The 25,403-nt window shown below is 40.2% G+C and overlaps 1 protein-coding gene across 12 annotated transcripts in view; it reads left to right on the forward strand.

Annotated features, from left to right (window-relative positions):
* The window catches only part of ST18 (ST18 C2H2C-type zinc finger transcription factor), a 185,263-nt gene that overhangs the window by 62,983 nt on the left and 96,877 nt on the right, over window positions 1-25,403 (forward strand). The window contains exon 1 of one of the 12 annotated variants that reach the window (XM_083747585.1): window positions 1,681-1,810. The exons of 10 other annotated variants lie outside the window; for them this stretch is intronic. The gene's annotated coding sequence lies outside the window, so the exon portion shown is untranslated. Of the gene's footprint in view, window positions 1-1,680; window positions 1,811-25,403 lie in introns of those variants that run through there. One more of the 12 variants, XM_083747592.1, reaches the window with a different exon arrangement.

The raw sequence follows: 25,403 nt of genomic DNA on the forward strand, positions 1-25,403 counted from the left end.
CTCAGAATGCTAGCAAAGGCTGTGTGCGTGTGTGTGTGTGTGTGTGTGTGTGTGTATCCCTAATTTTCACTGTAGTTAAAAAAATGAGACTTCTTTCTTATCTGCGCCTACCTACTATAAAAAGTTGTGCAGGAGTTAGACATTACAGTCTAGTGACATTTTAATGAAACTTACTGATTTAAGTAACAATTACAACTATTTAATAAAATTAAATAAAAGGAAAAACGATATAAAACTTGGCATATATATTCCTGTCTTTCCTTATATCTATTTTTTAAATCCAGCAGTGAATGAAAAGTTATCCAAACTTGGGGGGGGGGCTCCCATAAAGAATTGCCTGGTTTTATTTAGCGTTCTTATTTTTTAACCATATGAGTATAAGCAAATGAGATGATCATTAGTTGCTGACGAATGTACTGAGTGACAAAGTTTAGTCGCTAAAGCAATTATAATACAAGCCAGGTTGAGCATGCAAAATGTGTGCATTTGCGAGTGTTTCTGCCTCAGATGATGATTTCATGAATGATATTTGGCTTTCCCCTGTTCCCTCTGTAGCCCATAGCTCACTGTGGTGGGTTTCTTGGATTTACTATAAAGGTTCTGTTCGCACCCTGTGGGTTGGGTTAAGAATTAGGATTTATGCATTTACTTCTACTGCTGCATTGTTTATACAGCTTTGGTTTAGTTTTGATCCCTTTTTTTTGCCTTTGAGGCTCTTCCACAGTGTCAGCTGCTGACTGATAGTAGGAGAACGGCCTCGTGGTGTGAATGAAAGGGACCTAGCGGTTGGTAAACAGAGATAAGGAATAAATAGAGCACAGGCAAAAGGAGATAGTTCTGTGAGAGCCCAGATTGCCGCCAGTCTGTTCAAGTGAGATGCAGTGCCTGTCCTTTTCCCAGATTAAATTAGTGTGCGAAATCTCCAGTGACCTCCTCCCCTTCTCCCCATACTCTTTAGCCAAGCTGAACAGCCTCTGCTGTAAAGTATTCATTTTATCCAGGGACAAGTTGGACAATAGAACTCTCCCTGATACTTATGGACAGCTGTCGTCATTCAGAGGGCTTTTCAGCATTTTCATTTTTCATAGGAGTTAAAAGGGTTTATGCCTTGTAACTGAAGAGAGGGTAGAAATACAGAGATGCCAACTCTGAGGTTGCCTGGAAAGACAGGAGGTGGGGGTGGAAATACACCTTTGCCAACCTGTGAAAAAGCTGCTCATCTTGTTGTTTTGCTGTTTCTTAAAGGGATTTTAGGATGATAATGTGGTTACACTGAAGCATGAACTGGATGGAGGAAATAACAATAAAGTGCAGGAACATGCAGGGTTTCCAAAAGTTATTGCAATTATTAAAGGTCACCAGTGCAAACCTTACAGAGTGTCCCATCTCATTCTTCCTCATTTTTTTGCATTTAAATCTGCTGCCTTTTTCATTCAACAAACTCCCAAGAAACATTAAAGCCTCATGAGATACCTCTGTGGTCTCATTTTTTTTTGTGATTTACTGCAAATATATTCAGCATCTGACTGATTAAATAGACCTTCGGCAACCTTGAGGGTCACTGTGTAGAGTATGTACATAGAAAATGCATCAGCCCATTGTACCCTGGCAGCTAATGAGATTGGTCGTTAAGTAAATGACACAAAGCCTACAAAAAAAGCTTAGCAGCTCACTAGAGTATCACAGAGTGTCCCTGCACACCACACAACGACACAAACACTGGACTAACCTAGCCCACCCCTGCTTTATTCTACATCACTGCTTCCCTGATGTCAGCGCGAGAGGCAGAACAAAGGCTAAAAGGCACACGGTAAGTCAGTCTGACAATTATGCCCTGGGGGAAAGGAGAGCAAATCTTAGCCTAACCATAGCTTGAAAGTCCGTTTTGGACAAGTAGGTCATAATGAAGGGATTGCTTTTGTGCCACTTCCGAACAGGGGCGGGGGGTGTCTGTGGAATCAGTGCCTTTTTCTCTGTGTGTCATCTTTACAAAAGTTTTGAATTTCTAAAGTAAAGCAGAATGGAATGCTCAGTGAACTTAACGTTGCAGTGACTTAAGAGGATGCTGTGGGAAGAAATGCATTCTTTGACAGATCTGAATACAGTAAGCACTATCACCAACTTTACAAGAATCCACTATTTTTCTAGCTTTTTAGAGGACCAAAATCTTTTAAAGATACACTATAGAAATAACTGTGTATTAATTTCAGATTTCAACTTCCTTCTCAGCTGCTTGTTCCCTTGAATAAATGGCATGACATTTAGAATGATGTGTACCAAAATGAAGCTTTTTATCATTTTGGATGTTCAGACGCAGTATTAAATCATGATGTATTTTGCTCTCAGTTGGCCACTTGCTTTTGCTGAAAATAAAGATGTGAAGATGTATTGATTGCAAGCATAACACCAGTAGCTGTTTTGCTTTTGTTTTGGTCTTAAAAAAAATACATACAGAGGAAAATAGCTGTGGTTGCCTGTTTATGTGATGTGTATGTACATTAGTGATGACTGAGTTTAGCAGATCAAAGAATCCCTTTCATACACTTCTCTTTTTTTATTCTGAAAAAAAAATGGCAACAGGAAGTTGCAATGAAGTCTTGCTTATGCACCTTAGATATTTTCTGCTACTTTTACCTCCACATGTAGTTACAAGTGTCAGGGAGGGTATTATGTGGCAAGTTATACTTACAAGATATTTCAGGTGAATCCCATATTTTCTTCTAAAGTTGCTAAAATATGTTGATAGCAGTGATAATCAGATAATATATTTTCCTTTGATAAACATGTTAAAATATACAGAGCAGAGTGTTGTTTTTGCATTATCATGTCCCACAATCTTCCTTTCATAATTTAGAAGCATTTTGGAAAACAAAAATCGCTCATGTGATTTATAAAACTAAGTCAGAATAATCAGATTATTTATGCAAACTTTTCTCACTCAGCAAAGGTTTCCTAAATTGTAATGCATTTACTTGGTCACTCATTTCAGCCAAACTTACCTGCAACTATTTACAGGTACTGGGCATTGTAACCTAAAACTGCAATCCAGACTGCAGTGAAGTTAACAATAATTTTGACATAGATAACAGAATACACACAAAAGGTGTAATTTGTGTGTGACATTTGTTACAAACCAGTTGCTGTAAGTTTATATTCTCTAAAGAACATTTTAAAAGTTAAATTGTAAACAGTGGTAATAGCACGATTAGCAATCTGTACATGGCTAGTACCAGGTTGTTCATCTGCAACTGTGCTTTACACCTTCAATTTTTTTCTGCTTGGACAGCTGAATGCGAAGTGTGTGAACACTTGATAATTATGATTTTACCATATGTTCTTGGAAGTGTGTATCCCAGTAACATATATGTTTGTTTAATTCCCTAAAACATGGAATACAACTGTTTATTTTATTTAGTAACAACTATCTTGAGAAAGTAAAAGTATCTAGTAAGCAATACTAAATTCACTACAGAATATGAAGTATCAGCTAGAGTTTTATTTTGAACTTTCATAATTAACATTAATTCGTAGTTCAATTTTCTCTGCAAGGTGATGTTCTTACCTATAGACGTAATCTTTCTTCATTAGGAATTTTCATAGAATCATCAAGTGGTTCTTACTGTATTGCTTTTGCATTGTAGGCACTTTAAAACAATGGTGTTTACATTAGTTAAGTTTAGGCACCTGTAAGTTACCCAGCCGCTTTTCATGGTCATGTGTTGGTTAAACTTCTTGTCATGCTTTCATAAGTATTGTACATACAATCTGCATCTAGAAATATCGTACACACCAGATCCTTACGACAACATTTTAAAAGTCTAATGATTTCCATAAGATCATCACTTCCCCACCCCAAAAGCATGTCCCCTTCCCAAAGACAGATAAACAGAAAACCGTTCCTGCATGAGTTTTAAGACCAGCCATCATTTTATCACTTTTCATCTGGGACAAGGCATAGTGCTCAAAAACTACTGTGGCAGGAAGATGCCCCACCATGGCTAAGACAACTCAGCAGTGCCAGCTCCCATCAGTGTATATTTTTATTTCCTAACTGTGAGTTTGCTTTCTTGGGTCATTCCCCCCCCCCCCCAACACTGAGATTTTTGCTATTTAATTTCAGAAGCCTGAAGCTGACAAGCGCTTCATAATTTTTTCCAAAACAATCTTTTTCATGACAATTACCAACAGGCTGGCACACTAGTGTAGTTTAGTGACATGCAATGTAGCAAATCATAAGGTCAGCAAGTTGCAATCTAAATCTCCGGGGTGGCATCTGATTGTGTAAATGAAGAGTGGCTTCATATACAGACAATCCTGTCCCTCCATGTTTGTAAACAGCATTTGCTGATTGCATTAAAAACCCAAAAAGTAGTGCCGGGTTTTAAGGGTCTTATCAACTGCACTGAACTTGAAGAACTTTAACAAAAAATATTTTGTGGTTGTAAAATATAACCTTACAACTCTCAGCCAAAATGAAAATAAAATACATCTTGTCATGTCCAGGGAGATGGTGATGGGGAAGATCTTTGCCTCAGACCCTGGAGAGCTGGAGCTTGTCACACTAGACCAGGCTGAGAAAGTGGGGAAATTACTTGAACGTGTATAGAGCAGCTACCCATATTTCTATGCTCTAAGTTACTTTTGGACAACGAACTTTTGAAACGGCTAAAAAGCAAGATCTTTAGCTATGGCAAAAGCTTGTTTTCAAAGTTAACTTTTTGTCATCTTTTCATTAGCTCTTGGTTTTGCTCTTGTAGGCCAACAAATTGAAAAAATACAACTAAGTTTTTCCAATCATGGACGTATTTCTAAAATATACTTTCATTTGAGACCATGTGAAAGTTCCCCATGGTGCCATTGATGACCCCAAAAAGTTTTGTCTTTGAAAGTTTACTGCAGTTAAAACTTTATTTCCTACTTTTTTCATCATGCAACAGGAAATGTATCACCATATAGCAATCACCTATATAGAACAGATACCCCATCTCTACCTACTGCTATCGGGATACCTATAAAGCAGCTGGAATGGCAGGACAAAATAGTACCAGCTCCAAAGGCACTGTTATGGACTATCAGGTCAATTGACATGATACAGAGTACTAGCTCTGTTGATTCTCGGGGTCCCCCAACCCCCACAAGCCACTTTAAAAGCGATCAAAGAATTATTTGCTCTGCCAGCATCAGATATGTGATATTAAATGAAATAGTTTGCATTCTCAAAAAGTGCATTTATAGACCCAAACAGATATTTACAATGTCCAAATACAATCTAACATTTAAATGGGACTTTCCTCCCCGAAGGAGACTATGTTTTCAGAGTGCTGAACAAAATTGTACTTCAGTGACATTTTCTTGTCCCTTAATTATAGTATGAAGATATAAATCCATTTGCAAACAAAATTGCCCTTTTTCCAAATTATGTATTTTGTGCTTGTAAAAATAGCCAAGCAATTTAAACATAATGAGGTCTTTTGCATTTGTCTCTTGCAACCAGATCCTAAACACATTTCCTTTAGAAGTAAGACCCACTGAGTTTAAATGAGGCTTTCCTAAAGAATGTGTGGATAGAATTGCAGCTTCTTATATGATACCTATAAGATGTATCACTAAACACTACAAATCTGAGCATCCAGAATTTAATAAAAGTATGAATGCTAGGTTCTTGTTACCCATCTACGTTTCATATTAACATCAAAATAATTCCAGAAAACATACATATTTCTCTATCAGGACATGTAATAAATATGTGAAATATGTCAAAAGGGAATGGTTTAGCAATTAATTTTTCATAAATAAATGATAGTAATAATATCCTGTTTCCAAAAACAGACAAAAATGACCATCCAATACAGATGACAAGCTACTAGAAGCTATACAAATTTTGCTGGATGAAATTCCAGAGCAACAATCAAGTGATCATTCGAATATGCCATTTTTACCAGATTTTGTCCAGCTTATCATGGCTTTTGTACAAATGACATTTCCACTATGATAAGAAGCAAACATCATAAAGTAGACTAGATGAATTATTGACTGAGTACGATCAAAATACATATTCAGTAAAAGATCACCCTTGCTAAAGAGGAAAAGTACATAATGTTTAAGTTTGTGGTCAACTTGTTTGAGCAGAGCTTTAGCTGCTCTGTATGTGAACCATCGCTCTCAGCGAAAAGGGTTAAAGAAAACGCATTCTGTTGCATCTGCTTATTAAATCCCTTACTTTAGTAGAAATTCAAATTTTGTAAGATTATTCGTTTTATTGATGCATATAATTATAATCACAAGCCATCTGCTGATTTGGCAGGCATGGTTAAAATCTCTAACTCTCATAACCTTTCAAGTACAGTGCCCTTGGGACTCTATTTCACTTTTATATTTTGGAAAACACATATGAACAAACAAGAGAGGTCATCTGCCGAAAGTCAGATTTGTTAAAAATCCCTCTGTGTTAGAGAACCTGGGCCTAAGCATAAAGAAAGTATGCACCCCTCCCAAAGTATTGTGTTTTTGGTTTTTTAAAATTCTATCTCCAGGAACAGATTATTCTATCATGCAGTTGGGGAATTTGAATTTTTGCTAGGGATTAAAGCTCTTTTCTCTCACTCTTGGGACCATGGTTCCATTTTTAAACTAAAAGAACAAATATTGCTCAGTTTAGTTGTCACAGGTGATTGAAACACATTTGACCTTGCCTGTATTTGAAGCACATTTTATTTGGAAAACTGGTACCGCAAAGCAGCTAAAATACTCAGCTTCAACTGAAAATTCCCAGGTTTGGATCTTACCCTGAATTCGATAAATGTCTTTAGTGAAAAATTCAGTCTCAGTCTTCTATCTGCAACATTATTCACCTTATAGTGAAGTTTTTTGAACAATTATTATTATTATTATTGTTATTATTATTATTATTATTATTATTATTATTATTATCATCATCTTATAATAACAATGCTTCTGTTTCTGATAGGGAGAATAGGTTGTACATTTTGTCCTAATATCTGCCTATCACCATGAAGATCAGAGGCCATTACTTTACTTTTGAAGACTGGACTTGGCAATACACAAAATGTAGCACCTCATCAATATTCCCTCTGGCCTCCCTTAACTGTACACATATTTGTGCCATGCTGGCCACTTGCCTCTGTTTGTCAGGGGTCATCCACTCTGGCTTCTGCTGGGAAGGCAACACAGAGTTTGTGGGTGATCAAACTTGAATGATACTGGAATTATTATTTTTATCTGAATATCCTGAAACATGGAGAAACATTGAGGGGTGGGTGAGGTAGTGAAGTGACTGAAATCTGCAAGGGTAAAACTTGGAGTACATTAAAAGTGCTGTTTGATATTAAAATACTGTTCCATATTCAATTAATCCCAACATAATGCTGCCATACTTTAGACCTGTTTTGTTATAATTCTCGCTGTATCATAAGCTGAAACTTTGCCTTCTGTTTAATCAGTAATACATAAAAGGGATATATGCAGCATGTGTATCGATTTGCACCTTTTGGGAAGTTTGATTCTTGCACCACACCCCCGTTTACAGAGAAACAGGAGGTGAATGCACATGTTTGAAAGTGTCTGCACAGCTGAAACAAGGGAAACTGGCTGAATGTAGCTCTGGTTTATTTTGCAACCAATTAAGTACGACATCTGTTGAAACACAGGAAACCAAGGCTCCCTTCCCCCCTTTCATAGAGTTATTTGAACTGTTTGTCTTTCATGTGGTAATCACAAATGATCATCTAAGAAATCAAGACGATGGTGTACCAAGTTAATAGAAACTATTTTAAAAGGCTGTGTTTGTGAGGATGGGTTTACTGGGTGTGGAGAGTAAAACCAAATACTCAGGCACAGAAATATCATGATCACCCACTAAAATGGACATTGTCATCAGACTATAATCATAGAGCCACCTACCTGGGAGTAAGTCCCATTGACCTCAATGGTGATTTTATTTTTCTTACACCTGTATCTCTCCTTTCTGCTATCATGGAATCCAAGGTAGTATTTATGGGGGTCGCAGGCAGTCAGCCATCCAGGCACTGACCAGACCCAAACCTGCATAGCTACAGCAAGGTGGTAGCCTCATGTTTCTTCAGACCATATCCTCAACATGAAGTTGATGCCGCAGCCAACATTTTTTTAAAGCACAGTTTCTGTTTGTGGTTGCCTGTAACACACACATTGTTCATGCAAGAAAGGTTGCTACTTGTTATTTATAGCACAGTTCATACAAAGTTTTGGGCAGAGCTCTGGCATACACACAAAAGTTCCACATAAGTAGTAAGTTCTGGGCCTTATATCTTATGCACCCTTACAACAGCAAAGGTAGGTCACTCTTATTCTGTAGGAAAGAAAGATGAGATAGGATTAATCAATGATACCCAGTAAGTTCTTCGTCCATGAGTTGCAAATCTAATACGTTCAAACAAGAAAGAAAGAAAGAAAGAAAGAAAGAAAGAAAGAAAGAAGGAAAGAAAGAAGGTATCTTGTTCTTCAAGCTCATAATCCTGTCCCCAAAGCCGGAAATGACCTATATAAGGAATTTTTTTTAATCCATAGTAGAGCAATAACTTTATTAGGCTAACCAAAATGTCACAAAATAATGAGCCAGCTTTTGAATTCTTGGCCACTCTTTTGTGACATTTTGTTTGACATAATAAAAGTATTGCCTTACTTTGGATTTTACAATTTTATCTTTGCTTTTTGTGTAAGGAAGTTGCATTTTCCAGCTTTCGATTAGTCATGGCCTTATTAAGATAACCAGGGAAACTCTCTTGAAACAATCCCTTTCTAAATCACACCTCAAGGGGAAATAGTTTCACTCTTAGGCTACTCCTTACCATATATTTTGGAAAGTGGATCTGTGGTGGTGTCTAAAGTACTCTATGATCACCTGTTGCTTCTGGAGGTATTTTCAGAAATAGATGGGGTGTGGCTACATGCTGGACTCAACCCCTAATTGTAGTTCTTGAGTATTTACTTTGGTGCAAAGAGAGGAGTGTAATGGCAGGAGATACAGCTTTAAAATGAAACAAAATCATAAGTAGGTTGGACTGTGATTGCATGGGATTATAGTCTCATGGAGTCTGCAGATGAGAGAAAACTGGCATGTTGCCTAACACACAAAATCAACCAATACCATTGAAACACATATTGTAAACGTCCTCCTCCCATGTGTGTGCCCAAATTTGTCTTTACTGCACATGCATGGTGTCGAGTTTCCATGCCTCTGTCTACATTCCAAGCAGCTGTGGGTGGGTGGCATTCATAGAGTGATGGAGGCAAGACATGAAAAGTTCCTGTAAATTTTCATCTGTAACAGACATCTGTTGTCACAGCGAAGCACCAAGTAGTAGACTTAGTAATGTGTAAAGAAACTGTCCCTTTAGCTGAGATTAAATTTTATTACATTTTAGAAGGACATTGACTGGTAAACATAGGCAACCTGGTTTACAGGTGGTGATACTGTCTCCTGCAGGATCTTTGTTATTTCATTTTTTGCTATAAAGCTGCTGTTCTTGGGTGATTTTTTTTAAAAGAAATTGCTGGATATTTCATAACTTTTAACTCACTTTAAAATAGCAACTTTGGTGGTAGTGCTGGTCCTTTGGGAATGAAAGTTCAGGATTCAAGTACAGCAATCAATAAATACAATTTCAGGGGATTCATTTGTATAAACTGTCCATAGGAGAACTAAAAAGCTCCAGAACAAATATCAAAATGTGATGAGATGCTGGATTCAGGAAAATGTGTAAAACCTTTCAACTCTACCTATGTGTTCTTCTTACAGATAGGTAGCCGTGTTGGTCTGCCAGTGTATCTGAAGAAGTGTGCATGCACACGAAAGCTCATACCAAGAACTAACTTAGTTGGTCTTTAAGGTGCTACTGGAAGGAATTTTTTTTTGTTTTGACTATGTGTTCTGCATCTTCATGGCTTTTACTAACTACACATGTAAGGAAAAGTTGTTTCAAAGGCTTCAGGGCTTTTTCCAAAATCTTGATCTACTTTTAAACCAAGTGTTAAAGGGAAAGGCAATCATTGCATACTTGAGAGTTTGCATATATAACTGTATTTTATCTGATCCACCATTCATTGAATAATCTTATTTTCCAAACTCAGAGACCAACTCATGCTTTTCTTTCCCCAAGTCTCTTCTCTGTGTAGCTTTGCCACACACAAAAACCCTTATTTCTTTCACTTAGCTCTGCTGAAGCATAACTTACTGAAGCTTCACTCACACATGTCTGTCTCTACAACTGTTCCAGAAAGACTACCCCTGGTTTGTGTTTTGTAAGCTGAAATGTGTTGTCCTCGGTGCAATAAATGCACATTCATAATGCTGAAATTCAGAGCTGTAAAAAATGAAGGTAAAATCAGCTGAACTCAACAAGATTGGCATTTCTGGAGGAGTTTTCTAAGGCCAGGCAGAGAAAGAACTTCATATTTCATTTTTCTCCTTCTCTTGTAACTGAGCTTCATGTCTACTACCCCAACCCAATAATCACATCCATCTCTCTCTGCCCCCTGGCCTCGGTATTGCACAGTGTTGACATTTGAATGGAGTAGCTAATCAATATGCATGGCGATAACTTCTGGATGTTGACGTATGGGTGTTGACTTCGAGGAAGAACTCTGGCTCAGTGCTAGCACCTCTGTTTTGCCTGCAGAGGGTCACAAGTTCAATACAGGTAGGGCTAGGAGAGATCCCAGTCTGAAACCCCAGGGAGTTTCAGTAAGTTGTTTTCAGTAAGTTGTTTTCAGTAAGGCTTTTGACAAAATCCTCCATGATATTCTTGTGGAGAAGCTGGGGAAATGTAGGCTGGATGAGGTAACTGTTAGGTGGATTTGTAGCAGCTTGACTGACCCAACCCAAAGAGTTCTCACTAATGGTTCCTCATCATCCTAGACAAATGTGACCAATGAGGTGCCTCAGGGTTTTGTCCTGGGCCAATTGTTGTTCAACATCTTTACAAATGACTTGGATGAAGGAATTGAGGGGATGTTCATCAAATTTGCAGATGACACCAAACTGGGAGGGGTAGCAATAGGTGTTGGGAAATTTAAACTGCTGCATGGCCAGGGAGACCTCCTCTTGCGTCCTTTGCTCCCTACCCACCCACCCTCTTTTTTAGGGAGGTTGTAGCCTCCGCCTGCCCCTCCTCATAAAGGATATCCTGTTAAAGGGATCCGGGGTGTGTGGATTCTGTCCAATGCCCAGACGTAGGCTAGGGCCATGCCATGACTCCAAGGGGGACCCCTAGGGGTGCCCCTATTTGATGCAAGTCACGGGGCTCCCCCTATTGGTGGTTTACCCTTAGATGGAAACTCTGCAGATGAGCGGGAGTTGAAATATAGCCTGGCTTCAGTGCCTAAGCCACATCACTCACATCTGTAACCAATAAAGTTGTGGCCTATTTGTACCCATAAACCCAAATACTCATGTCTGTGTGTTTATTATCCACTAGGGAACTGTGGGTCCCAGGGTCTTGGCATGCAATTGTATTCTTATTGTGATTCTAATACTTTTACTGGTTGTTAAATTTGTGGCATCACTCTGTGCCCTTTCTTCTTCATTCCATTTGTCACCTAATGATGAGATTTAGCTTTTAGGGATGATATGCCCTTCAGCTACTAGGTAATGCTACCCAATGTGACTTCTCTTGACTCTTTACCTACTGCACTATCTAAACTTAAGCTACAGCTTTGCTAATGTAAAGGTAAATACATTTCTCATTACTTCTGCTCTCTTCCTCACAAGGGACTTGTGTCTTCCACTTAACCTCTGATTTTTATATTTCCAAAATCCAGGGAAGCAGTCATTGAGGTTTCTTTACCCCAACAGTCCTTGATGCAACCTAAAACCTGGTTTGCACTTTACATACTAATATAATTAACTCTTCATAACTTCCTTTGCATTCAATTGTAAGAATGTTACAATCCTCCAGGATCAGGAACAGCATGCCTCTAAATACAAATTGCAGAGGATTCATAGATGACTATTGCCCTCAAATCCTGCTTGTGAGCTTCCTTTATGCATCTGGTCAGCCACTGTGGAGAAAAAGTTGCTGGACTAAACAGTTCTAGAATCTGATCCAACATGGTCCCTCTTCAGGGCTTTTTCATTATGCCCAACTTTTTCTCCATTCCTTGTCCTTTTTTTTTTTTTAAAAAAAAAAATCTAGTCTGAAGAATTATTATGAAGAACTCAAAAAGCTTGCTCACTACTTTTTTTGCATTTTTTAAAATCTTATTGGTGTCCTTTTTAAGGTATTCGCTTACAAGAATGTATCATCTTCATGATAGCTCTGTATTTCAAATATTTTAGGGACCTTTCAATGATTTGTCAGTGCAATACTGCTCAGGAAATGGTAATGGAAACAGAATTTGTTGGCTAGGAATTTTCTCAGAGCTGTGACTGCAACACTAAGTATTGCTAAGTGGAGAGGGTAGGAATGAAGTTTAGCAGTGGTAAATGGCTAACACTGGAAATATTTTATTTTCATTTTAACTCTAAAAAGCCATCACCCTTTTGGATTATGTTCTTGGAATGTTGAGAAAGGTTGTGGTGTCATGTTTGCACTACCACTTAAATGTGGCTCAGATACTCACTTTTCTAGAGAGCTGTCCATGGGCTGAAGTGTTCAACATAGCAGGGGAGCTGCCCAGTTTATGAGACGCTGATAATAGAACAGGATATGGTGAGAAATCAACACTGGCTAGGTAACAAATAAGCAGCTTGATAGCTGCCCCACCACTTTCTGAGGTGTCAGCAAGATCCTGGTCCAAGCAAATGTTGGGACAAGCTTTTCCTTCCTGAGCATAGTTTAAGGATGGGTTTTTCCCTCTTGAGTGTGGCTTAAGGATGCTTCAAGACAGGCACTATGCCTTTGGTTCTGGGCTTTCACTCAACCCATGCTGCTGCCTCCACTTCTGAGTGTGATCTTGGCAAGGTTGGAGCTGGCATCTGAGACAATTGAATACACAAGCACAAAATTTCTTTGGGTGATTGTTCAGGGTCTGCTGACTCCCTTGAAACCTGTAGCTCAGAGATGGGGAACCTGTGGTCCAGCTGATATTGATGGACTACAGCCCCCATTTCAATGGCAATGATGTCTGAGACTAATGATAGATAGACTCCCACAACATCTGGAAGGCCACCCCTATTCCAGACATAAATGGTAGGCCTAGTGACAGGGGCTTCCTCTGGGGAGGATTTTAATCTTGTTCTGAGCTGATCCTGAAAGGACGATAGTGGTTCTCAGTTCAGTCCGTGCCATCTGCCCTAGGAGGAAATCCTATTCTTTAATCCTGGACAGGAACAGGTTGTCAGTGGGATGGAAAAGCCCTTTATATATGCCGAAAAGTGCTTTTCTTTATTATACATTACTTTCTTTTCATGTCTGCTTTTTAGGAAGGAGGAGTGAGGCTATTGATAGATCACGTTTTGCTAAAGGCCATGGATACAAGCAGAAGGATGTAGATCATGGAATCATAGAATCATAGAATCATAGAGTTGGAAGAGACCACAAGGGCCATCGAGTCCAACCCCCTGCCAAGCAGGAAACACCATCAGAGCACTCCTGACATATGGTTGTCAAGCCTCTGCTTAAAGACCTCCAAAGAAGGAGACTCCACCACACTCCTTGGCAGCAAATTCCACTGTCGAACAGCTCTTACTGTCAGGAAGTTCTTCCTAATGTTTAGGTGGAATCTTCTTTCTTGTAGTTTGGATCCATTGCTCCGTGTCTGCTTCTCTGGAGCAGCAGAAAACAATCTTTCTCCCTCCTCTATGTGACATCCTTTTATATATTTGAACATGGCTATCATATCACCCCTTAACCTCCTCTTCTCCAGGCTAAACATGGCCAGCTCCCTTAGCCGTTCCTCATAAGGCATCATTTCCAGGCCTTTGACCATTTTGGTTGCCCTCCTCTGGACACATTCCAGTTTGTCAGTGTCCTTCTTGAACTGTGGTGCCCAGAACTGGACACAGTACTCCAGGTGAGGTCTGACCAGAGCAGAATACAGTGGCACTATTACTTCTCTTGATCTAGATGATGTACTCCTATTGATGCAGCCCAGAATTGCATTGGCTTTTTTAGCTGCCGCGTCACACTGTTGGCTCATGTCAAGTTTGCGGTCAACCAAGACTCCTAGATCCTTTTCACATGTACTGCTCTCAAGCCAGGTGTCACCCATCAACCCAAAGCATCTGTGTTATTATTACTATTTGTCTCCTTACTTTAGTGCCTCCACTGTTTCATGCTGTTTTGCTCAGGGGGGCTATAGAAACTCTAAGCTGCTGAGTCAAGTCATTAAATGTGTGAGGCAGCATTTGTTTTACTTCTCTGGTCTCAGCCTGAAGCTGCAAAGCTAACCATTACATTTGTGGTGGACACGTCCATAAATATAGCACTCCTTTCTTACTTACTTCACATGTATAGTTTCCTCAGAAGAAAGTTGGAGGCAATGTGAAGATGGGAGCTGCCAAATTCAGGTTGCTTCCAATGTTATTCCTACTTGGAGCAGACCAATTGAAAATAATGGACATTACTAACTTCAGTCCATTCATGTCAATGGGTCTTCTCTAACTTAGTTGGACACAACCCATAGTTTCTTGCACTTTTTATTGAATATCACAGAAATTAGCATTATCACAAATATTCATACATTTTGACTGGCAGATGTTCTAAGTGGAGTCTCAAAGTGAGAGGGACTTTCACTTCATGCTGGAGTATATATTTTGCATGAAGAAGGCCCCCAATTCAGTCCCTGACATCTGCAGTTGAAAGAGTCAAGGGAGCTGGTTGTGTGAAAGACCTCTGCCCCAGATCCTAGAAAGATGCAGCCAGCCAGATTAGATCAGGGGTTGCCAATGTGGCACTCTCAAGCACATGTGTCCCCTTTTGATGGCACCTGCAAGGTTCCTTCCCCTACTGAAAGTGGGCTTAAAAGAAGCAGTCTGTTGTAGCTAATGGAATAGGTTGTAGAGTGTGCTTCATTACAGCATATTTTGTGGTTTCTCCAGATTCCAGTTTGTATTCAGGATAAAAGAACAGGATTTCCTTCCAGGGCAGGTGGCAAATGTGCTTGTATGTCCAAAAAAGTTTGATGACCCCCTGGAGTTGACAGAACTGAATTAGATATATAAATATTATGTCCTGGTTTCTACAGTAGTTTCCTATGATTCTAAAATATTTGAAAGACAGAATTTTGTTTAGTTACCATCTATATAGGGATGCGGGTGGTGCTGTGGGTTAAACCACAGAACCTAGGACTTGCCGATCAGAAGGTTGGCGGTTCAAATCCCTGCGACGGGGTGAGCTCCCATTGCTCGGTCCCTGCTCCTGCCAACCTAGCAGTTTGAAAGCACATCAAAGTGCAAGTAGATAAATAGGTATCGCTCCGGTGGGAAGGTAAACGGCGTTTCCGTGTGCTGCTCTGGTTCACCAGAAGCAGCTTAGTCATGCTGGCCACATGACTCAGAAGCTGTACGCCGGCGTCCTCGGCCAATAAAGCGGGATGAGGACCGCAACCCCAGAGTCAGCCACAACTGGACCTAATGATCAGGGGTCCCTTTACATTTTTACCATCTATATATGGCTTTCTTAGAAGTCACACAGGCTAACTCCTCATCATAGATATGGGCAAAAAGTACTGAAATGGTTATCATACCATAAGAAAATAATTTGACTGTTATAATATCATTAATCCTAAGATCTCAGGGTCGGGGACAATAAAAATATATGTAAAACTACTCATTTACAAGCTGCTTAAACTAACATAGTTCAGTGTGGTCTAATGCATGACCCGAAGGCAGCATGCAGCCTTCAAGGCCTTTTTTTGGCAGCTCTCAGCAACATTTGAAACCCCTGCAACCCTCACACTGCCTTCCCAAAACCAGGTAAGTGAGGCACTGGGCTTTGGAAAGAAGGCATAAGATTCTGACAGGGTTCTAGAGTCCTCCCTCCTCCTTCCCAAAGCCCAGCTTAGGGAAGGAGGTGGGCGGGCTCTAGGACCCTGCCAGAGCCTCACACCTCCTTCCCAAAGTTCAGTGCCTTGCTTATCTAGCTTTGGGAAGGCAGCATGAGGGCTGTGGGGTTGTCAAATTTTGGTCCCATTTCCCCCTCCCCATGTGTGCATGACAAGGCAGTGTATTGGCCCACAGGTTCCATGTCAAAGTACTCTTGTGGCCCGCTTAGTATGAAAAGTTGGGCTGTCCTGTCTTATATCATGAGGAACTACAAGCTTATAAAAATGCAGTTTAATGTTTAAAACAACCAAAAATCTACTTAAAGTGTATTGTCATAGATATTCATTTAATTTTCATTTAAAAATAAATAAATTGAATGAAATGGAGAAAAAAGTACGTAATTGAGTCAAGATATTAAAGGTATTGAACTTGAAGACTGTGGTAGAGTATCATAATAAACACTGTTATAGCAATTTTCATAACTAGATACATACTAACACTGTCAATAGATGCTGTTGGTTTATAATCCTCCAGATTTTGGAAGTTTACCAAGTCCTTTGTAGGCCACTCTTCGTTGCTGGCGGGTTGCATTTGTCTTGGTGCATCGCAAGTTCTGCAGGCCTCTTTTAAAGGCACAGCTGACCTGCCAAAGGAGGGGGGGGGGAATCTGGCAATACTAAATGTGATAGAGCATCACTACCTTCCTGTGTGTCAGCAGATGAATTGTGGGCTTTAAGCCCCAATTAACCCACATGTTGTACTCAATCACAGGCATTATGCTATTGAATGTATATTAAGAAGCCACCAACTGTTCAGCTGTATACTTCCCTCCCACCTTTTGAGCACCCAGGGATATACCTCCTAATGTTATACTACTAGTAGTAGTAACAAATGGTCAGCTCACACCATTAGCTTCTAAGGAGATCACCAACTGCCTGAGACAACTCTGCTGCTTTTTCTCTATTGTCATTTTTTAAAAAAATATTTTAAATAGCAAATCACCCTGATTGCCTTGCAAGAAACACAGAATATAAATACATCAAATCAATAATAAATAATGGTTTGGAGGATCTGTCAGAGGCCTTTTATGAATGGAAGTGGAGAGGTATTTCCTCTGTTTTTCCTATCCAATGCAGCACCACACACCATCTCCCATAGTGATTCAGAGGGTCCCCAATCCTTTGTAGCAGACTTTTCTGCAGAGTAAAAGAGAAGTGCAATCCTGAGAACATTCCATTCTGAGAGCAGAACCACTCATGGAAATCTGGGTCCAGCCCCATGGCTGTAACATAATTGGGTTTTTGTACTGGAGATTTCAGCATATATAACACAACTTTGAGTTGGTGAACTTAGATTTTAGGGGGTGGGTGTAAACAACCAGTGCAACCAGTGGAAGGCTATTGAGATGACAAGTGAAGCAAACATTAATGGTGGATTCCATATTTATTTTTGTTTGTTCTGCATTTGTTGATTCTGCTCTTTCTCTAATGAGCATAGGGCAAAGTGAAAGTTTCAGCCATCTCTACTGGTTTCCCTGCAACAACTCTGTGAAATAGGTTGGGCAGAAAGATCATCACTTGATCATAAACATAGGAAGCTGTGCACAGATCACTGGTCCATCTAGCTCCATGTTGCCTACATTGACTAGCAGTGGCTTTCTAGGGTCTCAGACAAGGGCTTTTCCCAGTCATGTTTGGAGTTGCCTTGCATTGAAACTTTGACTTTATGCAAAGTATGTGCTCCACTATTAGAGTTCAGTCCTTTCCTAAGATACAAGGTTAGGCAGTGAACATGGGCATTTAAACCTGGGCCACCTCGGTCATAATCTGACACTCTAACCAATACATGTGGGAACCCATATTGTGGGAAGAAAGGAACAATGTATGCAGGCAGAGAATGAGAAGCAGTGGGACTCTGTAGTTGGGATGGAACAAAGGAAGCAAAGACTTACTTTGTATACCTCTGCCTGGAAACTTTTATCTTTGTGAGAGGCACTCTTTGTACTGCTGCTCATCTTATGTCTACTTTGTACTTAGGTTCCTCTTATGTCAACTAAGACCAGGGCCTACCGTGTGGCAGCAACTGCCCTTTAGAATGTGCTTTCAATGAACACTGGGTAGACAGGCACCTACTGTATTGGCATTTAGACAGCATTTAGTTCACCAACACTTCCCCTGAGGAGTGATCTAGCTATGTTGATCCAGCTAAGGTGATGTGTTAATTTGATTTACTGATTTGTAATGTATTTTGTAATTGTTTTATGCATGCTATTTTATTTTTATTTTATGCTGTTCACTGCTATGATTCTTTTTGTTAATACTGATAGTATATATATATATATTTGCAAATAAATGAATAAACACCATTTTTCACATTAACCTTACAGTGGTACCTCAGGTAAAGAACTTAATTTGTCCTGGAGGTCCGTTTTTAACCTGAAGCTGTTCTTAACCTGAGGTACCACATTAGCTAATGGGGCCTCCCGCCACCGTGCAATTTCTGTTCTTATCCTGAAGCAAAGTTCTTAACCCGAGGTACTATTTCTGGGTTAGGGGAGTCTGTAACCTGAAGCGTCTGTAACCTGAAGCATCTGTAACCTGAGGTACCACTGTATTTGTATATGACATGTAATGCAGGTCAGGATGAGACTCACCTTTGTGCATTCATCTGGCCAACATGCATACAGCAGTGTGCACGAAACTCTATACTAGATATCCAGGATGTAGATAGGCTGGAATGTGTACAAAGGACAGCAACCAATTTGATCAAGGGTCTGGAAACCAAGCCTTAATAGGAACAGATGAGGGTGTTGGGCAGGTTTAGCCTGGATAAGAATAAACTAAGAGGAAATATGATAGCCATCTTCAAATATCTCAGAGGCTGTCACATGGAAGCAAGTTACAGTGAGGTAGCCGTGTTGGTCTGCCATAGTCAAAACAAAAAAAAAATCCTTCCAGTAGCACCTTAAAGACCAAGAAGAAGTGTGCATGCACACGAAAGCTCATACCAAGAACTAACTTAGTTGGTCTTTAAGGTGCTACTGGAAGGAATTTTTTTTGTTTTGACATGGAAGCAAGCTTACAGATGGAGCAAGCTAGTTTTCCCCTGCTCCAGAGGGTAGGACCCAAACCCACGGCTTCAAGTAACAAGAAAGGAGATTCCAACTAAACATTAGGAAGAACTTTCTGACAGTAAGAGCTATTCAACAGTGAAACAGACTTGCTCAAGAGGTTGTGAACTCTCCTCCATTGAAACAGAGGTTGCATGGGTATCTGTCATTGATGCTTTAGTTGACACTGCCTTTCCACTCTAGAATTCTGTTATTCTATGGTTCCATATAAGTGCATGGAAGTTGGGGATGGTGCCAACTGGTGCAATCCTGACTCCCTGCCATGCTGATTTTACATGACTTTTCATCTGCAAAGCCCTCTTATGCAACATATTCCACATGACATAACTTTCTACTATATATTCATTCAACGTTATCTGTAAAACAGTCATACATCACTTTAAGGAAAAACCTGGCTTGGATACAACAAACCTCCAGAAGTGCAGATTTCCACTAGGAAACAACCACAAATAATGCCCCTCTCCTTTCTCCCACTGTTCTTACTCAATATATGGAGGACAGAATCAGGGAGATGGCCTTGATACATTCTGAGGTATGCAGGGTCCTAGCCATTTAATCAGTGAGCAATTTTGCTTCTGTTAAGAAGGTGACAGTGAACCAGCAAAATGCTTATATGCAACATTTTCACAAGGACACTTAAACAGCTACCTAGCACAGCTTTTTCCAGTTGTGAGGGTGAACACGTAGAACTATCTGTAGTCCACTCTGGATAGTTTGCTCCATATTTTCCAGATAAAGTCTTGTCACAACTGTTTTATTTGGGTGCTCCATTTATGTCAGGGTCTGTACCAGCAATCAGCTTAGCATCCATTAGTCACAGTTGCTTGGGTGAGTTTTCAGATTATTAACCCTGAGGATGAATTTAGGAAAGTATGTGCCATAATATGGCTGCTCAACTCTTGAACTTTCTAATAATAGCAAGTTGCTAGAGGTTAACAGATTTCTCATTCACTGAGGGATCTGTTCCTGTTTTCCTGAAGGAGGTCTGATAGATTTGTGACCATCTAGTGACCTAGGTAGTTATAGACCAGTCCTGATTTTCCATTTTGGAACAAGATGGTTAACAGGCAGTGGGTGACTAGGTGCACAGTATCTTGGGTAAATCTGCTTAGCTGTATCCTTATCAGTCAGGTTTCTGACCAGCTTTGGAGTTAGAAATTTCTTTGTTCACTGGAAAGCACCAGATTTCACATTCATTTCTGGGCCCAATTAAAGCTGCTCACATTCGTGTTTAAAGCCCAAATGATTTAGCCCCCAAATCCTCTACAGACCCACTTTGGTGTCACGATCAGCAGAGGGGGCCCTCTTTGTAGTTCCATCACCTTCAGAAGTTTGAGTGTGTATCCTTGGAGAGAACACTAGTAGTATACTATGCATACCTTTTGCCAAAGTGACAGGTGCCCCACCCCTTTGTGGTATCAGGTATAATTTGAGACTTAAGCCCTGCCCCCTCCCTCCCTTTCCCTCCCCTCTCTTAGCATTTCCCTCCCTAAAAACCCATTTTAATTCATTCCCTCTTTCTAATCCCCCTTTTTGTTGGCCTCTCTTTTTATTTCATTGTCTCCCTGCCCCCGTGTGAGAATGTGTGGTGCCTGTGCATTCTTCAAGAGCTGTAGTCTGTTCTGAGCATTTCCTGCAATGTCCAAGCTTCAAGAGCAGGGGAAGAAGCATACCTACCTGCTCCTACCTGTGTTACAGATTCTAGAAGGTGGTCCTGGGAGACATTTGTTCTCTCCCCTAGGCAGTGCTTTTTTCTATAAAAAATGTTTAGGGGGTACTATCATTCCATATGAGACTCAGGAAACACCATGACAGGAAATGAGGCTGCCATCAGGGGTAGCAATGGAACTGACGATTCACCGTGCTAGAGAAGAAGCTATTATTTTTATTATTATTTTTTAATTGGTTTCTTCTCTTGTTAGATTCACAAAATGTTTAGGGGTATGCGTATGCCTGCATCCCCCCCCCAAAAAAAGGCACTGCCCCTAGGAGTTAATCTTGTTAAGCTCCTCTCTGCCCAATATTGCCACCCCTGCTTTTTGATATGCACATAAAATCAGTGGGAGACATTGCTGAGTAATTTACAAAGCAGTGTCATTAGAACACGTCTGACACCCAGCTCCATTTCTTCTTTTCATCTGAACCAGGTGTGGCAGTAGGTCCCCTGAATGAATGTCTGCAAATGGTGATGTATTGGATAAAGGTGAACAAAGTGATCCTGTAACTAAACAAAAGAGGGATTATGAGAGGAAGAATAAACCATATTCCTTTCGGGGGAATTGCTTATTCTGAGTGGGGTCACACTCACTTTTAGGTGTCAGGATAGGTGAACAGTTTTTGAGTACTTTTGGATCCAGCTCTGCTCCAGGATGCCCAGGGAGTACTTTTACAACAGGAAATATTGTGGCATCTTAAAGACTAACAAATGTGCTGCAGCATAAGATTTAATGGACCAGAGTCTACTTTATCAGATGTACAAAAGTTTATCTCGAAACAAATTTGTTATTAAAATGTCACAAGTCTTTTTGCTGAGTTTTCTGAAATGGAATAAACTGGCTGCCCCTCTGGAACTAGGTAGTGCTTGTTGCCTGAAGTGCTTTTTATAGGCTTTATCTCATTCACCAACTGCACCCACAGCTACAACACAAAGACCATGCTACTGGCACTCATACTGCATCCAGATTTGGCTACTGTAGAGTAATACATGTAGGGCTGTCCTTGAAGATGGTCTATACATTCAAGCTGGTTCATGATGGGGGTGGAATTGAAAGCTGCCAATGGTCTATGTTATCTATATGTTATGCTATTAATATTCTGCTTTTCAGGCATGATCCCCCCCCCCACAAAGTTTCTTATAATTGAAATTGCACATAAAAGTATAATATATATTTGGCGGGTGTGCAGCCACTGATGTCATCAACCAGATTCTCCAAACCCTTCCCTTTAGAGGAAGTGGACTGAAGGGGGATGGCTGTTAGCAATGGATGGGCAGTTAATGCCGGGGAGTTGATGGTAGTGCAGGGATCTGCCAGGGCCACATCCTCTGAAAGCATCCTAGATTAAAGAGTAGCACAAGTCTTAATCCTGACACCATCCAACCAAACCATTTGTCTAATTAGGAACAGTTTTTTAAAAGAAAGTCTAGCCCTTATGGAACTAAGATATTTGTTTGTTACGGTGTTATGAATGTTGTGGTTTTATACTGTAAACCACACTGTGATCCTTGGATGAAGAGCAGTATAAAAATTTAATAAAACAAGCAAGCAAGCAAGCAAGCAAACAAACAAACAAACAAACAAACAAACAAACAAAACCACAGACAGGTTTAGTATGTAAGAGAAGCAATGATAGTAGCAAAAAACAAAACATTGTTCAGAGATGGAATTTCCTGATTCCTTTTGAAGCTGTTTATTTTCTCTGGGCCAAAGTGATAGATGCCCAGAGAAAACTATGGAGAAATCAAGGATTTCATGTACCTGGGATAAGGGGACAGATTGCCTCCTCCGCCTTTGTGCTCTTTCTAAGTCAGGTGTTATTTTTGTGGAAAATAAATGTTTTCTCTTTTTTAGTATTTAAAACTTTTTAATAGTGCTGATGACAACATAGTCAATTATCCCCTTATTGTATTGTTGTGTATTGGGTGGAGGGGTGGATGCGTGTGTCTTTGTGCAAGAGAGAGACATACAACAACAGTGTAATACAGATTACTGTTAATGTAGGAGGTTAGAGGTGGGCCTAAAATTCCCCATATGGACCAGCTGCTTTGCTTATTGCATCTTAGGTCACCCAGTTCTATATGCCCCCTTCGTCCATTTTCAAGCACAAATCAAGCACAGTTACATGCAGATGCCTTCTACTATTGTGAGACATGTGCAGACGAGTTGTCTTTTTAAAAATTTGCATAATTAGCAAACATTTTGCATAACACAAAGATTAAGCTACCTGGATTTGGCGAACTGGGATATGTCCATCCAGTGGCGTAGCGTGGGGGGTGCAGGGGGGGGCGGCCGCACCGGGCACAACATCTGGGGGTTAGGGTTAGGGGGCGCAAATCCACGGGTTAGGGGGCGCAAATTACTTGCCTTGCCCCAGGTGCTGACAACCTATGCTACGCCACTGTGTCCATCCTACATATGAGGGCCACCAGGGGTCACTGAGCATGTGAAGAGGGGCACAGGATGTAGCAACAGACCCCACCCTTGACCTCCATAAACCCATCAACTCTTGTCAACAAACATACCCAAGTTCTTTCTTTGTACAGAAGGGCCAGTGAAGGCCTGGGTGGCAGAGGTAGGACCTACCCCAATAGTGCTAAGCTTTCCATGCCAACATTTGCCAACCTGGAACCCTCCAGATATTTTGGACTGCAGCTCCCATCAGCCCCAGACAGCAGGTTGGCAAAGGCTGCCTCGTGCATTCAGTAACCCCAGACTCCTGATGCCCGCATAAAGACACGTCTGCCATAAAGCCTTTTCAAACTATTTTTTTCATGGCATTTTACATTACCTTCTACCATGCAGATATAATCACCTCTTCATGTGCCAGTGGATGCTGCAGTACTTATATACAGGCAGGAGATTCTCAAAAGCTGTAAAGGTATTGGATTTTTGCAACATCTAAGGCAGTAGTAAAAGTAAAAAATAAAAATGCAGGGGCAGAGTCATTTGACTGTTTTTTTTTTTTTTTGCCCCACTCCTTTGTCACTGCGCATGCACATTGTATGGGTTCTCTATAAAAAATAAAAAAAGGTTGTGGTACTTTTTCCTTTGTAAAATCATTGCACAACAAACATCCCCAATATACAAACAAGGCTTGAGCTCCTGTGTTTGTCCACAGCTAGAGCTACAGATGAACACAGTGTAGTTGTGTGATGACAGGAACAGCTGACTCATTAGTAGAGAGCAGTGAAAGGTAATTAACCCTGGGAAAAGTACAGCTGCCATGCGAGCTGTTCCTTTCTGTAGGATCTGATTAGAAATTAGTGTTAAACCACTGATTCTTTTAAAAAATGTCATTGATAATTCACTTTCACTTTCAGGTGTGGCCCCCCGAAAAAGGGCCTGGAATGGTACTTGCGGTGTCGTCAGGCTGCTGTTTTTAAAAAGGTCATTAATCTATCTATATAAAAAAAGGCTGTTTGAGAAAACACCACACACCTGTTTGGCTCCCAGCGGAGTTTTCTAATTATGATCACTGAATGTTTTGAGGACACACTTAAAATCTGTGGACAATGTGAAGAACGCTTGAAACGATAGATAGACAAATACATATTAAGTCAGGGAATTGTTCTTTCAAAGGAAGGAATTGGTGTACTTTTACGTTGATCGTGTAGATTGTTTTTAGCATCTGCTGAAAATCATTTTTTTTTACTTGTCAGCATATTATCTTTATAAACAGCCCAATATTGGGGACTGTTTATACAGATGTTGCATCGTTAAAAGAAGAGTCAGCGAAAACAGGTTGCAGCGGAACTAAATTTGACATAGTATATATAAAACCTTATTTGCCTTATTCTTACTTCAAAACAGGCTTTAACAGTATTTGGGATAACTAGTACCTGTTTTCTTGTGTGTGTTAATTGGGGGGGGGGGGAGTTGATTGTTTTCAACTATGTAACTGTGTTTCTAGCCAGTGATATTTGAAGATACATAATCTGTAACCCTCACTCTACAGTCAATGGTGCAGCTTTAGAAATTCTTGGCAGCAGGGTTTTTGGGTCAATAAGAAAGATGCAGTTTTCAAAACACATTTTTGAACACCATTATGGGGCCTGAGATGCAAGATGGAATCAACACAATTTAACCAGTTTAACATGGTAACTGGTATAGTGACAAGTTGTATATGTTGGTTACTCTTTGTTTTGTTTTGTTGTTTTTAATGCCTTGAATGGCAGGTCTTGGGCAAGTAGTGAGAACAGGATTCATATCTTCCCAGAAAACATATAAAATCAGAGTTAAGTCTGATTGTGCAAGGCTGTACTCTCACCGTGAACCTGTGACATGTCAGATTATTCAGGAGCCCAGTCATGTTGCTTGAACTGGGCCCTCAGAGCCTGAGGAAACTCTCCTAGACTAAGTGTCTTATATCTTCCAATTATAATGTCAAACACATGCATAGCTTATGCATGGTCATCAAAGATTGTCCATAAGCACAATGCACTAAATGCTGGGAAGGCCTGCCTCTAACTGTTAGGGCAGTTACAAATCTTTTAGAGGTGGCAGACTGCATTTCACATGGCACTGTTGAATTTAATGAACATATGTGATTTGCATGCTCAAAGATGGCACACTC

Source organism: Podarcis gaigeae, assembly GCF_964106915.1.
Source record: "Podarcis gaigeae genome assembly, chromosome: 7".
NCBI classification, from domain to species: domain Eukaryota; kingdom Metazoa; phylum Chordata; class Lepidosauria; order Squamata; family Lacertidae; genus Podarcis; species Podarcis gaigeae.